We start from the raw sequence: 18,526 nt of genomic DNA, 5'->3' as shown, positions 1-18,526 counted from the left end.
TTACCTCCTGAAGAGTTGGCGAAAGTTCACTCCAAGGACGACCTTGAAAATATAATTAATCAAGTGAGTGTTAGCTGTGAGAAAGGGACTGAAACGTTGCAGGATAATGATCATAGCAAATCTCCACTGCAAGAGAATAACATACCACCAGAAACAAACAGAGAGAAAGAATGTGTTCCAGACAATAATGAACATTGCCTGACTCATTTAGTTTTTCAGTTTTTTATTTTATTAGTGACTAACAAGTTGTCAATCTTGTACCAACTACATATTCAAACCTGGACATTTAGCATAAATATGCTTTATATTTTAACTTGTTATAGTTTTAATTATGAGGGTCAATTTTATGTGTTTTAACTTTAATGTGTATCTTTGTATAATGACCCTACTTGGCTGATGATGATGTCCATGGATGTTGAAACCGGTACCATTTAATAAATGATGATGTAATTTTAATCAACAACATATTTTGTATTGAAAAGGTGGATCTTGTACAATTTAACTTATTGTTTTGCGATTTAGGCGAGTCAATTTGTGCTATTAAAAAAACACAGAACTGAGGCGTACAAGTGCTGAGAACAAAAAGCACAATGAATGCAGCAGTGCTCCAATCGTCATTTGCCACCAATGGAAAAGGTACGTAAGTACCCAACTTCGATAGAGGAAGAGGAGATGCGAGGTCGATTCTGGATGTCGTCCTCAAGACAAAGGCTGATGGCTTCTACCGAACTGGGGCGAGAGATGGTGTGCTGAGCCAGCTTTACGCAAGGTAATAAATTGATTGTTTTTAAATATTTCGGGAAGGGACAATACGATATGCGACTGCAACTACGCCTTCGATAACGTTTTTGTTTCAAGTCGCAGTTCAGTACTTGCCCTCTTAGAATAATCTCGGAGGAGGAAGTTCCAGCAGAGAAAATTGTTGCTTTGAGGACAGTTGCAACATCTCAGTCAATGGGAAGCAACCAGGAATTCTTCAAATGCAACTGGCAGCACAAATGTCAGACTTTGAAATACTTTTGCAAAAAAATAAAAATGTATTGTGCAACTCTAAGTGCCATGGTGCACATCGTTACTGCAATAAATGAATGTTCAATTCTGTTCTTTTTTCATAAACTAAAATGCAACTTTCAGTACAGTAATACTATTTTTATATATATTTCTTTTTGCTACTTGCTTTATGTGGCACCAACACAGATAGGTCTTATGGCGGCGATAGGACAGGAAAGGCCTAGGAATGAGAAGGAAGCGACCGTGGCCTTAATTAAGGTACAGCCCCTGCATTTGCCTGGTGTGAAAATGGAAAACCACGGAAAACCATCTTCAGGGCTGCCAACAGTGGGGTTTAAACCCACTATCTCCTAGATGCGAGTTCACAGCTGCACGCTCCTTACCGCACGGCCAACTCGCCCGGTACCATTTTATAAAATATGACTATGTTTTTAAATTTCAACTCAAAAAATGCAACTTTGACTATGTTTTGTTATTGTAGCACCATGCTTCACATTCCTTACCCCTTGGCTGTGAAGGTATACCATCACTAGTGAAAGTGCAATGCTTGTCAAAACTGGTATCAATAATCCACTTTCACTAAAGGGGTCAGTGAAGGTGCAACATCACCAGTGATGGTAGACCTTCACTGAAACTTCCAATTCCACTGTAACACATATAAACTAAGAACAATATAGCTGAAAGATAGCATTCTAGTGTGACACCCCTGCAACTACAGTAGAAGTCTGCTATAGCGAGTACGGCATACAGCGAGAACTCCATTTTAACGACAATTTTTTCTGTCCCTTGAAAATCCCTATATTAAACTATGTACCATCCTTCAGTTATTGCGAGAAACCTATCACTGATGCATCCATTATTACGAGCGATTAAGCATGCATGAGATATCCATTATTGATATTTATGCACTCTAGCGTTTATATTGAATGCGATCGATCATCTTTGGTTAGTTTTCTCGCTATGTGCACTAGCAAACTCTTTCATCGAAGATCAAACTCGTAGGTGATATCGGAGTCGATTAGTAATACTCCAATATAGTTGGTCCGTTATTGGATATTATAAATTTTCCAGCTAACCCATTCCTGGCTGCCAGCATTTCACCCTAGTGTGCTAAGTTGGACTCATCAGTTGGTAAATAGCACACCTACCAAGACGCATGGCTAGTGCATACCGGTATGCATCTTGGTAGGTGTGCTATTTACCAACTGATGAGCCCAACTTAGCACACTGGGGCGAAACGCTGGCAACCAGGAATGAGTTAGCTGGAAAATTTATAATGCCCAATAACAGACCAACTATACTAGTATTATAAATTTACTCATTCGGAACAAATACTTCCGGTTCCCTATGGGAATCAACATCTTTTCATGGTAATACTCATTGACTAGTGTTCCGTACACATAATTCGAAATGAAAAAGAACATGTTTCTGTAATAAATACGTAAATAACGTGGCCAATAGCAGTACCTAACACGTTAGAAATAAAGGTTGAAATAAACGATCGCGTAATTTTAATGCTATGTATTGAAATTAAGTAAGAATGTGATACATCTCAAAATACGTGCAGAGTGTATGACTGATTTGACAAGTTAGTTCATTCAGTAAAACCTCACTGGGATGTTTCTGCAGAGGAAAGAGAATGTGTTAAGCGAGAATATGTACTGTTGAATGCACGAATAAAAACTATCCAACAGTTATAAGTAAAGACTTGATATGTTTTTCTTTCTCAGCATGTGTGCATTTTACATCATGTATGTACAGGTAGTGCAAAAAAATCGAATATCTACCGTTTCTATAAAGTGATGAGATGAGAGTATTAAAAGATGTGAAAAAGATGAGAAAACAAATATGGAAATCTTTTCCTCTGGAGATTATTAAATAACAACAGTGTAATAAAAGGTGTGTAAAACACCAGACAACAGATATAAAAACGTTTGTACTGTTGGTCATAAACAAATCAGCACATTATTGCAGATCACACACTTTTTCTAAATCAAATGTCAGCTTAAGCCTCATATTTCGGACCAATGGGTTCTGAAGTTTTCTTTTTTCTGGCCATGAATTATTACTTGGAGGTTAAACTCAGCCATGTGCCAGAGAATGACTGTGACCGTCAACTTCAATGCGACAACGCTTCGATCGATTAGAGCTGAAAGTTGAAGGTGCGAGTTTCAACATACGTCCAACCATTGAAACATGCGGATGCCTGTCCACTTAAATGTATTTTAATTTTGTCTTCATTAGTCAGCGATTCATGATATTTTCAGTATCCATACCACAAGACAAATATGCAGCATGCTAGTCAACTTCACGCGATTATGCTACCACGCAACAAATATTCGCTACTCTACACCGTATCACTCAACACAGAATAAATTTATAACTTTTGAATGGAATGGGAAATACAAACACAAACAGGCTTACTGGGTTATTCAGCAATATCAATGAAAACCAGAAAGTGAAACTGAACTTTCCTGAAGTTAACGGCTTGCTTTCCAAAGGTGTAATTTGCCCTCTAAAGTTCAGGAACCCCAAGGCCATTTCCCGTTTTCGCACAAGTTTCCCCGACCTGCCTCTTGTGGCGAGGGCCCTAATCTGCGTTGGAAATCACGTTCCTTTTACAAGGCATGACAAAGAACATTTTCAGGGCTAGGAAAAATGCTATTATTTCAAACAGTAATGGTGAAAATCTGTGGCACGATAAGTGACGTATTTTTATATAGATTTAATACGACGTGAATCAGGACTTTGAAAGTACGAGGTGCAAAGCAAGAAGTCATCGTAATGAGGAACGCATTAACGAGGTTTCACTGTATTTTCTTGTGTCTGGTTAATTCCCGGAAAGGCTATTCCAATGTAAATTTATAGCAAAAAGGTTATCATTACTCTACTGGCACTTGAAATATGTTTTCATGATTAGTATGAGGTAAAGTCAAGTTAGGTGGCGCTGTTTGAATAAGGAAACTGAAACGATTGCCACAGAAGCCACTGGAGAGATACTACTACAATTTTTCAGAATGAAATTGAATATTAGCTTTCACGTCTCGGAATTTTAAAAATAACTAACGAGTAAACCATAATATGAAATGCTAAAACGCAAGTGTTGAATAAACTGATTTCCGTTCCATACAGATTTTGATGTGTGTGAGCTTCATACCAGAATTTTACGAAAATTGGATATAACGACAATCTATTTTAGCGAGTAAATTTTTCACCATTATGAATTCTCGCTATAAAGGACTTCTACTGTACTTGGACCCATGAACTCATTTAACCATCAATTCACTTTGCAGTTCTATTGTTGATATAAATGCCTTTGATTGTCTATCACAATATCCTACATATACTACTATAGTCCTCGGTACTGTCAAGCTTCCTTTACTTCTACAAGACATAAATACCACCATCTACAGTGAAACTCGGTTAAGAAGTTCCCGCATAAGAAGTTTTCCCGCCTAAGAAGTGTGATATTCTTGGTCCCTTGATCAGTTGCATTAAGACATATGTATATTTTCCCGTTTAATGTGTTCTGTTGTAAATATATTTCCCGCTTAAACAGTTCAGATTTTAGAGCCCCTTGAGATAGAAAACGTCCGCTCAAAGCAGCCCGTGGTTAGAACCCTCCAGTCTCCGCGCAAGTTGCACCCTGTGTTAGACCGTGCGCGCGCTCGCGGTGTGTGTCTGGTGTCACGGAACATGTGCGGGCCTGCCACGGCCATATGACGTCACGCTATGACAACACGGACAGCAGATGATCACTCTCGACTTGTGGAATCGAATCGAACCAACAGTCAAAATTTCCACTCCACCGTTCCATCTAGCGGAATAAAATCGAACGGGATTCTACGTAAGAAACAAAGTACGCAATGAATGATTTGATAAAACTTTAATGCAGTAATTTGCGGGCCGCGACAGGGTGAAGTCATTAATCGAGGTGGCCTAAACATTAATTAAAAACCGTAAAGTGCATTTGCCCACAACATTACTGTTAACCTACCACAAAACTGAATATTCTAACCTGTCTGATTTTTCATTCCCTTGCTTATTTCCTTCCAGGCATTCTGTTTTACGTTGTTGCAATAATACTTGTGGGCCTTGCCGTAGAGGAAATTAGGTTTTTGAACTAAACTGATAAGATTTTCCGTGTCTATTACTAGTGAGGTGAATAAAAACAACTTCGCGACTCTATGCAGGAAACAGCCGATTTGCTAGCAGCCAGCTGATACACATGCCGCCAAACAGCCGACCGAAAGATCCCGATCGTTTACGAAGTTGAACGAATGTTGATAGCCAACTGGGTGTTGAGGGAGGCACACATCGTTCTGTGGCACACATAGGCATTGCAATACCACGTGTTGGCATAAAATTGAAAGTTATTTTTAATTTTACCTTTATACGAGCTAAACATTGTATTATCGTGTCACTCGTAATTATTACATCGTATTATTAGAACGTAGCACAAGGATGAGGAGACATCAAATAAAATTCTCGCGGGGAAAGAAACTGTTTACGTTTAGATGTGCTAGCGTTGCTACTGCACCTTTATCTCTCCCACGTAATACCCCGGATACATTTCCATGCACTAATTTCTACCAACTTCGAACCTGTGTTTCTTTTCTTCATTATCTATAGCATGAAGAGGATTGAAGCGGGAAAATAAACTCAATACTGGCTTGGCCATGCGGTACTTGTGAAACAGCCAGAAACTACGCCCGTTGCCGTGACAACCAGTAGGAATGCAGGGGCGATTTAGGCCTAGGTTCTAAGAATCTCTTAAGAGTAAGTTGCTAGATTTCCCATTTGCTGCCGTTATCCTTGAAGCAGGTGTCAGGGGGTGTGAGGAAGATAGAAAGCACATGCTAACAAACTAGTACACGTCTTGTCTTTGCTTCTTGTAAGCCTAAGCTACGGATTGCCAAGCATAGTGTAGCGTCGTAATTAGTATGAATAGGAGTAGGTGAAGTTACTTGTACTTGTAATATCAACGTACAAGCTTTTTTTAAAAGTGAAAATGAGCGCAACTCAGAGGAAAGAGATCAAGCGAAAGGCACTAACAATAAAAGACAAAGTGGAGATTATAAGGAAAGTGGCGTCATCTACACTTTCTCGTGTTGCTTTGGCAAAGGAGCTGGGGATGCCGCCGTTTACTTTGAACGATATTATAGCGAAGAAAGAAGAGATCTCTGCTTCTGCAGGGAATACTTCAGCAAATTGTAAGGAAGTTAAATCTGAAAAGTACGATGAAATAGAACAAGTTCTGCTAATATGGTTTAAACAGCAGCGAAGTTTAAACATACCTTTCAGTGGGACTATTGTGCAGGAGAAAGCCTCATGCAAATTAAGGGTACCTTTTACCGCGTCGAGCGGGTGGCTGGAACGCTTTAAAAATCGAGCCGGCATCGTTTACAAAGCCGGCCCCGTGTTGTAGGGGTAGCGTGCCTGCCTCTTACACGGAGGCCCCGGGTTCGATTCCCGGCCAGGACTGGGATTTTAACCTGGACCTGGTTCGAGGTCCACTCAGCCTACGTGATTAGAATTGAGAAACTATCTGACGGTGAGATATCGGCCCCGGTCTAGAAAGCCAAGAATAACGGCCGAGAGGATTCGTCGTGCTGACCACACGGCACCTCGTAATCTGCAGGCCTTCGGGCTGAGCAGCGGTCGCTTGGTAGGCCAAGGCCCTTCAAGGGCTGTAGTGCCATGGGGTTTTTGGTTTTCGCTTACAAAACAATTTGTTGCGAAGCAGAGAGTGTAAGTTCGCAGGGAAGGGAAGTGTGGAAGGACATGGTTCTGCCTGCTAAAATAATCAAACCTTGCAACGTTTTTATATAACTTAATATGTTCCATTCTCTTATCAAATATATTTATAATATGGTATTTTCAATTATTTTACTTTATCTCTAAAAATATTGTCATGATAATCAAATTTTTATATTGTGGCTTTCTGTAAGCAGCTCTTATATATCAGCCTATTTCGGTATTGTTCACAAACAAGGAAATCTGTTGGCTGTGTGTTTCACATGTATTTCAAAGTACAGAATAAGTTTTTGGGCATTACCCCTTTTAAGAAGTTTCCTGCTTAAGAAGTTTTTTTTTTGCAGTCCCTTGAAAAACTTCTTAACAGAGTTTCACTGTATTCTTATTAGAAAATTCCTCATTTACTAGTACTGAAGTACGAGACAAAAATTTGACGTGAACACACAAAATTATCATTTTATTTAAACAGATAATAGACAGTGAAGGGGACAATACAATTCCTGTTTCACACCAGTCACTTCTTTCAACCATTTGCTTAGTCCAAACGTTTTTCCTGGGTAGTATAATTCAAAAATTGCTCCATTACAAGCCCAGTTCTTATATATTTCCTGAATTCGTAGAGTCAGATGTAATAGAGACTACTGGAAATTTACACCCCACCCCCATTCTCTCTCACTCACTGTTAGACTGCCCTGCCCAAACAAGATTAAAACATCAAGAATATATGTTCGTCAACTACTTTGGGATTGCATATTTCCCCAAGCTTTAAGGATCATACTGGTACAAAACATAACTTGACTCATTCTAACATAAGGACCAGCAGTAGCAACTTTGACTAGACCTGCAAAATGTCACATACAAGCCAATGAAATAAAGTTCCTCCACTACTGCCTTCAAAAATCAAGGAGAGAGAAAATAAGGAATGAGACTATAAGGTAAAAATTGGACAAGAGTTTGTTGGAAACTTTAGGATTAAGTAGATTGTGATGGTGTGGACACATGCGAAGGAAGGCTCCAAGTAGGACCGCAAGAGCATACTATGAAAGGAATGTTGTTGGTAAGAGGGTCTAGAGGCAAGCCTCATGATCGCTGGGAAAAGTAAATTTTCGAAGACCTCGCCAAATGTGGTTGTAAACTGGCACCAAAAGAGTAGCACATCAGCTGTGGAGGGACAGAATGAACTGGAGGCGGCTTGTAAATACCTGCACCCGGCTTGGTGGTAGTGGTGGTGGTGGTGGTGGTGGTGGTGGTGGTGGTGGTGGTGGTGGTGGTGGTGGTGGTGGTGGTGGTGGTGGTCAAAAAGTTAAAAAAAATAATTAATCAAAATCAACACAAAAAAGCACCTTCTGGATTTATTTTAATCAAACTTTCCACTGACAGAGGATCTGTGAAATATTATATCATCACTGCATAATTATATTTTAACGTACAATATAAAATAGTATATACACACAGAACAACAATAAGTCTATAGTATAATGAGTAGTATCATGTTACATAAACCATACAAAGAATGAAAACTCTCCCATAGCACCGTGCTTCTTGACACAAACATCCTCCAAGGTTGGTTGACTATTCTGAAAAAGAATTAATTAAATTATGCACAGTAATTTTAGCTTTCCATCGTCATTTACAGTATACACATGTAACAAAAGAAACTATACTAACAAATAATTGTAAGTATTGTGTAGAGAAATGCTTTGCTGCAATGTGTACAGCCAAGAAAAATAGGAATGCATTAAAACTATTAGCACAAAGCATATGTTCCATGTAAAGATTGTTTACCAAAAGAGAGTTTTCGCATCATCTAGAGGCAGGCCTCATGATCGCTGGGAAAAACAAATTTTCGAAGACCTCGCCAAATGTGGTTGTAAACTGGCAGCAAAAGAGTAGCACATCAGCTGTGGAGGGACAGAATGAACTGGAGGCGGCTTGTAAATACCTGCACCCGGCTTGGTGTATAGCCGTTCGCTATACTGACGCCATTGATGAAAAAACCAACTGAAGCCATTCATCTTACATTACTGAAATAAACAACATGAGCTGACTGAAGCATAAAGCAGGTCTAACTCAATGCAGAAATTGGCTTCTCATCTGAGATTTACAATTCAGGATGACATTTATCTCCTTATGGAGGTACTAGCTATGAACCCCTTTGAGGACAGTGCAAGATGGGTTAGTGTTCAGCTTAAATTACAGGAAGGTTCAGAGGAAAATTTCTCATTGAGAACACTGAAAGAACATGTGCACCATTTGATGCAGCTTCGTAAGAAGGGAATTACCACTGTTATTGATATTATTATTAGACTGATTAACTGTTGTAATTGTAGGTGCTGCTAAGTGCATGAACATGGACTGTCTGGACTTAGCGTGTGAGAAGCGGTGTTATTGTGAATTAACATAAGTGAATATTTGTTTAGTCTAGTGTTGATAATTGACTTCATTGATGATAGTGTTCTCCAAGTCTGATTTCATGGTTGTATGGTGATCTCAAACATTAATTAGTCTTCTTGTGGAGTTGTGTTAGTGCCACCATTTGGTATTTGGGGCCATAGATAATTTGCCAAAGAGTAATCGTTGTGAGAGTAAGATCTATACCTCCGTTGGATATCTTGGAGTTCGTAATTACTCGCTGACAACTAACGGCATCTATCTGACATAAAGTGTAGTTGTGAAGGCGTGTTAGTTCTGCAAGTAAGAGATTCTTTTAAACACTGAAAGTTAATCATATACAATATGACTAACGGCAAATCTGTGAATAGTACGTGCGCTAACTCCAACAAAACGTTAAAGGAAGGTGATCCATCAATTGATTGTGATGGCAACTGCAAAGCTTACTGCCACTTAGAATGTGCGGGTATATCTGTATCAACTGTCCCGGGATGACGTTAAACTGTGTCCAACCGAGTGGCCACCGGTATTAGTGATCTCCCTCTTTCAGGTGTGGAGGAGGTACAGGGCACTCTCTTGTCCTTGGGGTGAGAAATCACCCCTAAAGGTGGATGAACAAACAAGGAATCGTCAATGGCATAGAATGCAGAAGTCAACGGGAAACCACTGGGAAACTGGGAGTGAGATTTCTAGATCCTAATGTGTGGGTAGGAGACATGGATCTGCGCTCAGATGGCCTTCACTTAAACCGCAGTGGTACATATAAGTTAGGAAACTTGTTTAGAAGGGTTATAGGCAGGTACATTCAGGGAAAAGGGGTGGCCTAGGGAGCAGTGTTAAGCGAACAGGGAACTGGAAATCAAATAGGGATGACATAAAAATGTTAGTGCTCAAATGTAGAAGCATTGTAAACAAAGGAATCAAATTAATTTAAGATATATATACTTACCAGATACTGTAATAGGAGTTGAATCATGGCTGAGAAATGATATAATGGATGCAGAAATATTCTCACGGAACTGGAGTGTGTATCGTAGAGAAAGGACAAGAATGGCAGGAGGGGGAGTATTCATTCTGGTGAAAGAAGAATTTGTAAGCTACGAAAAAGTTAAGGATGAAAAACATGAAATTCTGGGTGTAAGGCTAATCTCTAAAGATAATAGGCAACTTGATGTCTTTGAAGTGTACAGACCGGGAAAGGTTAGCACTGACGCTGATTCAGAATTATTTGATAAGATAATCAGCTATGTGGGAAACGATAAGAAAAGGAACGTGATTGTAGCGGGTGATCTCAATTTACCAAATGTCAATTGGGAAGGAAACGCGAACGACAGGAAGCATGAACAACAAATAATGGCAAATAAGTTAATAGGGGAAGGGCACTTGATTCAGAAAGTGATGGAACCAACTAGAGGGAAGAATATTTTTGATGTGGTGCTGATAAAACCAGATGAGCTCTATAGAGAAACTGAAGTAATAGATGGTATTAGTGATAACGAAGCTGTTTTTGTCGTAGTTACAAATAAATGTGAAAGAAAGGAAGGTATTAAAATTAGGACTATTAGGCAGTACCATGTGGCTGAAAAAACAGGCATGAGGGAGTTTTTAAAAAGTAACTATGATTGCTGGAAAATGGTAAATAAAAATGTAAACAGACTCTGGGATGGGTTTAAAGCAATTGTTGAGGAATGTAAAAATAGGTTTGTACCTTTAAAAGTGGTAAGGAATGGTAAAGATCCACTATATTATAACAGAGAAGTAAGAGACTAAGAAGGAGGTGCAGGTTGGAACGAAATGGAGTTAGAAATGGTTATGGAAGGAGAAATTGAAGGAACTTACTAGGAAATTGAATCTAGCAAAGAAGGCAGCTAAGGAAAACATGATGGCAAGCATAATTGGTGGTCATACAAATTTTAGTGAAAAACGGAAGGGTATGTATAGGTACCTTAAGGCAGAAACAGGTTCAAAGAATGGCATTCCAGGAATCATTAATGAACAAGGGGAGTGTGTATGCGAGGATCTTCAAAGGGCAGAAGTATTCAGTCAGCAGTATGTAAAGATTGTTGGTTACAAGGATAATGTCCAGATAGGGGATGTGAGTAATACTAAAGAAGTATTAAAATTTACCTATGATAACAATGACATTTACAGTAAAATACAAAAGTTGAAAACTAGAAAAGCAGCTGGAATTGATAAGATTTCTGGGGATATATTGAAGGCAGTGGGTTGGGATATAGTACCATATCTGAAATACTTATTTGATTATTGTTTGGTTGAAGGAGCTATACCAAATGAATGGAGAGTTGCTATAGTAGCCCCTGTGTATAAAGGAAAGGGTGATAGACATAAAGCTGAAAATTACAGGCCAGTCAGTTTGACATGCATTGCATGTAAGCTTTGGAAAAGCTGACATGCATTGCATGTAAGCTTTGGAAAAGCTTTCTTTCTGATTATATTAGACATGGTTGTAAAATTAATAATTGGTTTGATAGAAGGCAGTTTGTGTTTAGGAAAGGTTATTCCACTGAAGCTCAGTTTGTAGAATTTCAGCAAGATATAGCAGATATCCTGGATTCAGGGGGCCAAAAGGACTGTATTGCGATTGACCTACTGTATCTAACGTATTTGATAGGGTAGATCATTGAAGACTACTGGCAAAAATGAGTGCTATTGGACTAGGAAAAAGAGTGACTGAATGGGTGGCTTTATCTGACCCTCTAATAATTAAGAGGGCAATTCCTCAAGGCAGTATTATTGGACCTTTATGTTTTCTTATATATATATCACTGATATGTGTAAAGAAGTGGAATCAGAGATAAGGCTCTTTGCAGATGATGTTATTCTGTACAGAGTAATAAATAAGTTACAAGATTGTGAGCGGCTGCAGGGTGACCTGGATAGTGTTGTGAGATGGACGGTGGGCAATGGTATGATGATAAACGGGGTTAAAGGTCAGGCTGTGAGTTTCACAAATAGGAAAAGTCCTCTCAGTTTTAATTACTGTGTTGATGGGGTGAAAGTTCCTTTTGGGGATCATTGTAAGTACCTAGGTGTTAATAAAAGAAATGACCTTCATTGGGGTAACCACATAAATATGATTGTTAATAAAGGGTACAGATTTTTGCACATGGTTATGAGGGTATTTAGGGGTTGCAATAAGGATGTCAAGGAGAGGGCATATAAATCTCTGGTAAGACCCCAACTGGAGTATTGTTCCAGTGTATGGGACCCCTCACCAGGATTACTTGATTCAAGAACTGGAAAAAATCCAAAGAAAAGCAGCTCGATTTGTTCTGGGTGATTTCCGACAAAAGAGTAGCGTTACAAAAATGTTGCAAAGTTTGGGCTGGGAAAATTTGGGAGAAAGGAGACAAGCTGCTCGACTAAGCGGTATGTCACTAAATTTTACACTATTGAGAATCTTCCACCGTTTTGATACTTTATTTTGCCTTTTGGCAAATTTTTTATTTATATGTTAACAGTACATGTTTCGTTCCTTGTTTAGGAACATCCTCAGCTGTTATAGTGGCTTAGGTGAATGGTTAAAATTTTCAAATTCATAGATTTCCAAATACATTGATTCACTTAAAAACTATATACGAATTAAGATAGATGATATTAAAAACAGTGTGGGGTTAGTGTGTTACTGGTATGAGAGCAGATGATTACATGGTTGGTTGACTTAAAACTATGTCTATTCATTAGAATAGTTGTTCAAAAAAATTTTTCACTTTGTTACATAAAAAGTCTGTATGCAATTAAAATTCTTTAAAAAATGTTTGACTTCATAGCATTGTTCGAATTGTTGAAAGTTTTTCTTCCTTTCCTTCCAGGTAAGTTGTTGTATGTTGTGTGCTTGCTTATAGTGCTTTTGACTGAGTCTAATATGGAAACTTTTGGAGCTGATTGCTGATCTATTAATGTGAAGGGAGCCTCGTTTCAAATTTCTGAAATGAAATAAAATACGGTAGTGGGAATTTGTTCGAAAGCTGTGTCTTTGCGTAATATAGAATGTATAAAAAAGTTCATTTACCTTGCTATAGCTGAATTCCGATTCTACTGTGACCCTGGAGGGACGTTTGATACTGCTTTGCGTCTGGTGAAGTAATGGTGTGTGTATTCCGTTGTATGCTCCTCCCTACGGGGAGGTGGGGCTGCAGAGAGGGGAGGGGGCGTGTCGGTTACAGTGACGGCATCAACTTTGGGAGGGCTGGGTAGAGGGGATGTACAAAATGGCAGAGGCTCTGTCTTGTTCATTCTTCTACTATCTGTATTGTGTCTTTTGCCTAATGCTTCGAGACTTGATAATGTCCCTTCAAATAAAGAGTTTCTATTATCAATAGTTTGATTGAGGTTATTGTCTTGATCGCTTTTTTGTTCTAAATAAATATATAGATTTTCTAAAGTATTAAGGAGAGCTCCTTTGTTTGTAAACTGATGTCCCGTTAAACTCATGTGCTGGCGCATCGCGGAAATTTTTTTATGTCTTTCGGCATTGACATGTTCTTGGTATCTTACAGTAAAACTGCACCCAGTTTGTCCGACATAACTTTTTTTACATTGATGGCATTTTAATTTATAAACCCCTGATTCAGAGTGTTTGTTTTTACCTAGGGAATTGACAATGTTGTGATAAAAAAATTTTTGCTTCATGTTGTTGCTGGTTGAAAATGCAATCTTATAATTATGTTTTCTGAATAAATTGGTTACTGTGTATATTAGGGTTGTTGAATGTGAACTTAGCGTATTTGTCTTTCTTCTTCGTTTCGGGTGTTAGATTGGTTTGCAATTTTTGTTTGAATTTACCGATTATTTTGTTTATTATCTTTGGTTCGAAACCCTTATACTGGGCTTGTTTGCGAATAAAGAGCAGATCTTTTTCTCTTTCTGTGTGTGTGAGGGGTATGTTAAAAGCTCTGTATATGTAACTGTGATAAGCTGACCTTTTTTGCGATTCTGGGTGCAATGAGTAGTTTTTTATTGTGGTGGGAGTGAAAGTAGGTTTTCTATGTATCTTGAAGACGAACTCTTCCCTTTTTCATGTTACATTTATGTCCAAAAATTTTATTGATTTTTCTTTTTCTTTTTCTAGTGTGAACTTTATTCTGGAATCAAGTGTATTTAATTTATTGAGGATATCGTCACTGTTATTCTCTTTTTGATCTATTACGGCAAAAATGTCGTCTACGAAGCGTATCCATAAATTAAGACCTTCTATTTGTCCTATTATTTTGGTATGTTCTAGGTAGTCGAGATAAATATTGGCTAAAATGCCCAAAGCCGGAGCACCCATTGGGAGGCCTTCTTGTTTATATACTTTGTTATTGAAAGTGAAGTAGTTGTGTTTCGTAATGAATTAGAGTATGTTAATGAAATCCTCTACTTCTGGAATGCCGAGTTGATTATGTTCTATGAGATTCTTTCTGATAATTTTTATTGTTTCGTCCACTGGAATGTTTGTGTACATGTCCTTGATATCAAAGGAACATGTTACTTAATGTGGTGTTAACTTAAAATTTTTGAGTACTTTGCAAAAATCGATGGAATTTTTTATTGGTGTCTTGTTGTGAAAAACGTAATGTTTGGTTAGGAAAGTGTATACGTATTGCGATGTTTTATAAGTAGGACTGTTGCGGAAGTTTATTATTGGTCTTATGGGGATTCCTTCTTTATGTAACTTGGGTAAAGCTTTTCCTGTTGGAATGCCGGGATTCATGTTTATCAATTTTTGGACGTCCTGTTCATTCAAAATAAAAGTTGCGTTTCTTAATAGTGTTTTTAACTCTTTCTGAGTTTTAGTTGTAGGGTCTCATTCTATTTCCTAAAGAGTGCTATTGTTGAAGAAAGTTTCTGGTTTTTTGATGTATTCCTCTTTATCTAAAACTACTACAGTAAAACCTCGTTAATTCGAAGTCGTTGGGACTCAAAAATCGGACTTCGAATTACGTGATTTCGAATTAACCGCCAATTCGCAATTCAGAAGTACCAACCCTTGCCGCGTTACAAAATATTCTAAGGCCCGTTACTGCATGCAGTTAACCTTGATTCACAGTTTATACCTTTCAAATGCCATCAAAAAAGAACTATTTCCAAAATATATCCAAGAAGGTGCATTTACAGTATTCAAATAATGCATTCGGATATCTCACTGGTAAGCATAACCTCACGCAGGAAAGAAAGAAGAAAAAAAGCACGATTCAAAGACGAGGAGAAATCTATGCTGGTTCCCATGTGCAAGTGCTTTATTCATTGGATTACTATACTGTATGCATTTTAGATGCCTTGTATTTACACAGAAAGTACCCGATGCCCTTAAAATCAAACTTTCTTATGACTCTATCCTTGTACGATTTCCCGCCATGGCACTTGTCTCGTACTTCAGAAATGTAAACACTTGCCGCGTCACAAAGTATTCTAAGACCCACTAATACATGCAATCACCTCGATTCACAGTTTAAACCTTTCAAATGCCATGGAAAAAACTATTTCCGAAATGTATCCAACAAGGTGCATTACAATGTTCAAATAATGCACTTGGATAAATCACTGACAAACATAACCTCACGCAACGAAAGAAAAAAATCGCACAATTCAAAGACGAGGATAAAGTACGCCGGTTCCCCTGTGTAAATGCATTATTTTTTTTATTTCTGTACTGTTTGCATTTTTAGATGCTTTGTACTGGCATGGAAAGTGCCCGACGCCCTTAAAAACATTGTAGCTTATCGAACTTTCCTATGACGAGGGAATAATGTATTTCGCGTCCATGTGCATTGCAACGCACTACTATGACCCCCATCCCTCACCCCTGTACGATTTCCCGACTGGCAATTTCTCCTTTAAAACCATAAGACCGTTTGGGCTCGCATTAAAATAAAGCAATGCAGTTTCACGCAATGGCAATATTGTTCGGTGCCTACGAATGTATTATATGAGCCACGTTTTTTCCTCAACTGTCGGCATCGCCAGTGTTCGCGGATTCTGTTTTCCCGCAAACTGCCTGTTGCGTGATAATTACGGCGTTCCTTAAAAGGTTGAATACAAAAGAATTCCGATTTCATTCAACTTAGCAATCATGAAGCGCACTGTAGACCCACCGAAGTGAGTGTAGTTGTAAGTGCGGGAAGCTACCCCTCCACGTTTCGGAACGCGCGTTCTATTATGACGCAGAGCGGATAAATTTCGAGTTGAAATTACTCTGTAACATACTATTGTTTTAAAATGTAAAGGCAGTTTCGAATTAAAAGTCTGAATTTTGGTAATGGGGCCGACATTGTACTTCGAATTACGAATTATCCGTATTTCGAATTAAACAATTGAAATAACATGCAAAACTGTATCTCATGTTTCCGGGAACGAGAGCTTCTTCGAATTAGGCGGGATTTTGAATTAACCGATTTCGAATTATCGAGGTTCTACTGTATTGTCCCTCCCTTGTCCACTTTGGTAATTACTATTTCTTCTTGTTTTATTTTATGTGACAAGCTTGAAGTAGGTTTATTTCTATTATGAGAAACTTTTAAACCTTTTATTAAGTTCGGAATTTTCTTTTTTACCTCGTGTCTGACGTCATTCTGAATTTCGTTAGGGAGTTTTTGTATTACCGTTTCTACTTCTGCAATGGTGGTTATTAGCTCTTTTTCTTTATTCCTACTTGTCCAATTGAAATTGGGGCCTTGTCTTAGGGTTTTCATTTCCTCCTCGGTAAGATTAACCTTGGAAATGTTCTTAACTGGCAAAGGGTAATCTTCCAATTCGATTACTGAATTTGAAGAGTAAGCTTTGCTGTTTTCGTTTTTGGACTTAGCATTTTTTAAAGACGTTAATTTGTTGTTAACGGTTTCCTGTTTTCTACTTAAAATGATATCCATTTTTTCGTGGATGTATCTTTGAAACGAATCCCACTCTAAGGGTAACAGTAGTGTTGGACTTTGGAGATGTGCTAAATACATTTTACCATTGAGAAATGCTTTCTTTCTGTAAAGGTATTTTATTTCATTTTTTAGCCATATTTGATTGACTCTTTTTTGTGTTTCAAAGTGATGTCTGGATGGTACGTGCTTCTTTTGAGTTTTACTTAGAAATTTAGGAACTAGGTTGTCTTTAAGACATTAAGAATATGTCAAGGCTATTTCACAGATGCTATCAAGAAGAGTTTATAATAATAATGTTATTGGCTTTACGTTGCATTATCTACTTTTACGGTTTTTGGAGATGCCAAGGTGCTGGAATTTAGTCTCGCACAAGTTGTTCTACGTGCCAGCCAATCCACCGACACGAGGCTGACGTATTTGAGTACCTTCAAATACCACTGGACTGAGCCAGGATAGAACCTGCAAAGTTGGAAAGAAAAGTTTCAAGTACATCCTCCTTCATAGCAGTAATACACTTGCATCTGTCTATCTACTGCCCACCACAATGGCCTGTAGATATTGGAGTGCCACGTGGTTGGCATCACATCATCCTCAGCAGTATTGCTTGCCTTACATGACCAGGTTTTGTAGTGTATTAGCACCATTAGTTGCCATCCTGCAAAACCCCATCAGAGATTTTACATACAGCTCAATTACAAAAAAAGAACATCAGTGGGGGCTTATTTACAGACTGCCACAGAAACCTATACATTAGAGTTGTGGTAAAATTACAGTTGGGGTAAATGTACAAACTAAAAGAGATAAGAGAAAGCAAAATAAAAGTATGGAAATTGAAAGATAAAAATGTACTGTACTGGAGGATTTTCAGGAGAGACTGAAGCAACAAATCCCACTTACTGAAGTGGAAAATGTAGAACAGAAGTGGGCCAATTTTAAAAAGGTATTAGTTAGTGCAGCAAAAAGTGTTTGTGGCAGGACATCTACAAGAGTGAAAGTAAAGGAGACACCGTGGTGGAATGAGGAAGTGAGAAAAGTGGTGAAAGAAAAGAAGATAGCCTGGCGAGAATGGAACCAAGATCAAACAGAAGAAAGCAAAAGGAAGTATCTCAACAGTAAATGGAGATGTAAGAAGGTGGTAGAAGAAGAGTTGGGAAGAATTTACAAAAAAAAAAAATGGAAGTGAATGTAAGTGGCAGTAAAAGGATGCTGTATGGACTTATAACAAGTAAGAGGACAGAAAGAGTTACCACAAAGTTAGTGAAAAAGGAAGATGGGGAACTGTTAACACACCCAGAAGAGATAAAGGAAAGATGGAAGGAGTATTTTGATAAGCTATTAAATGTGAACAACTGTACAGGGGATATAGAAGCAATACAGTGTGAGGACTCAACAACAGAGGATGATATAACAATGCAGGAGGTGGAATTAGCAGTACAAAAGATGAAGATGGGAAAAGAAAGAGGGATGGATGAAATCAGTGTGGAAATGATAAA

General features: G+C 38.3%; 1 protein-coding gene across 1 annotated transcript in view; it reads right to left on the bottom strand.

Moving 5' to 3' along the window:
• Nucleotides 1–8,113: 8,113 nt before the first annotated feature.
• The window catches only part of LOC136869059 (uncharacterized), a 255,307-nt gene continuing 244,894 nt past the window's right edge, over nt 8,114–18,526 (bottom strand). Inside the window, exon 26 of the mRNA XM_067144821.2 lies at nt 8,114–8,345. The gene's annotated coding sequence lies outside the window, so the exon portion shown is untranslated. The remainder of the gene's footprint in view (nt 8,346–18,526) is intronic.

Source organism: Anabrus simplex, chromosome 1, assembly GCF_040414725.1.
Source record: "Anabrus simplex isolate iqAnaSimp1 chromosome 1, ASM4041472v1, whole genome shotgun sequence".
NCBI classification, from domain to species: domain Eukaryota; kingdom Metazoa; phylum Arthropoda; class Insecta; order Orthoptera; family Tettigoniidae; genus Anabrus; species Anabrus simplex.
Note: the sequence above shows the minus strand (reverse complement) of the source record. Positions and strands in the feature narration are given on the sequence as shown.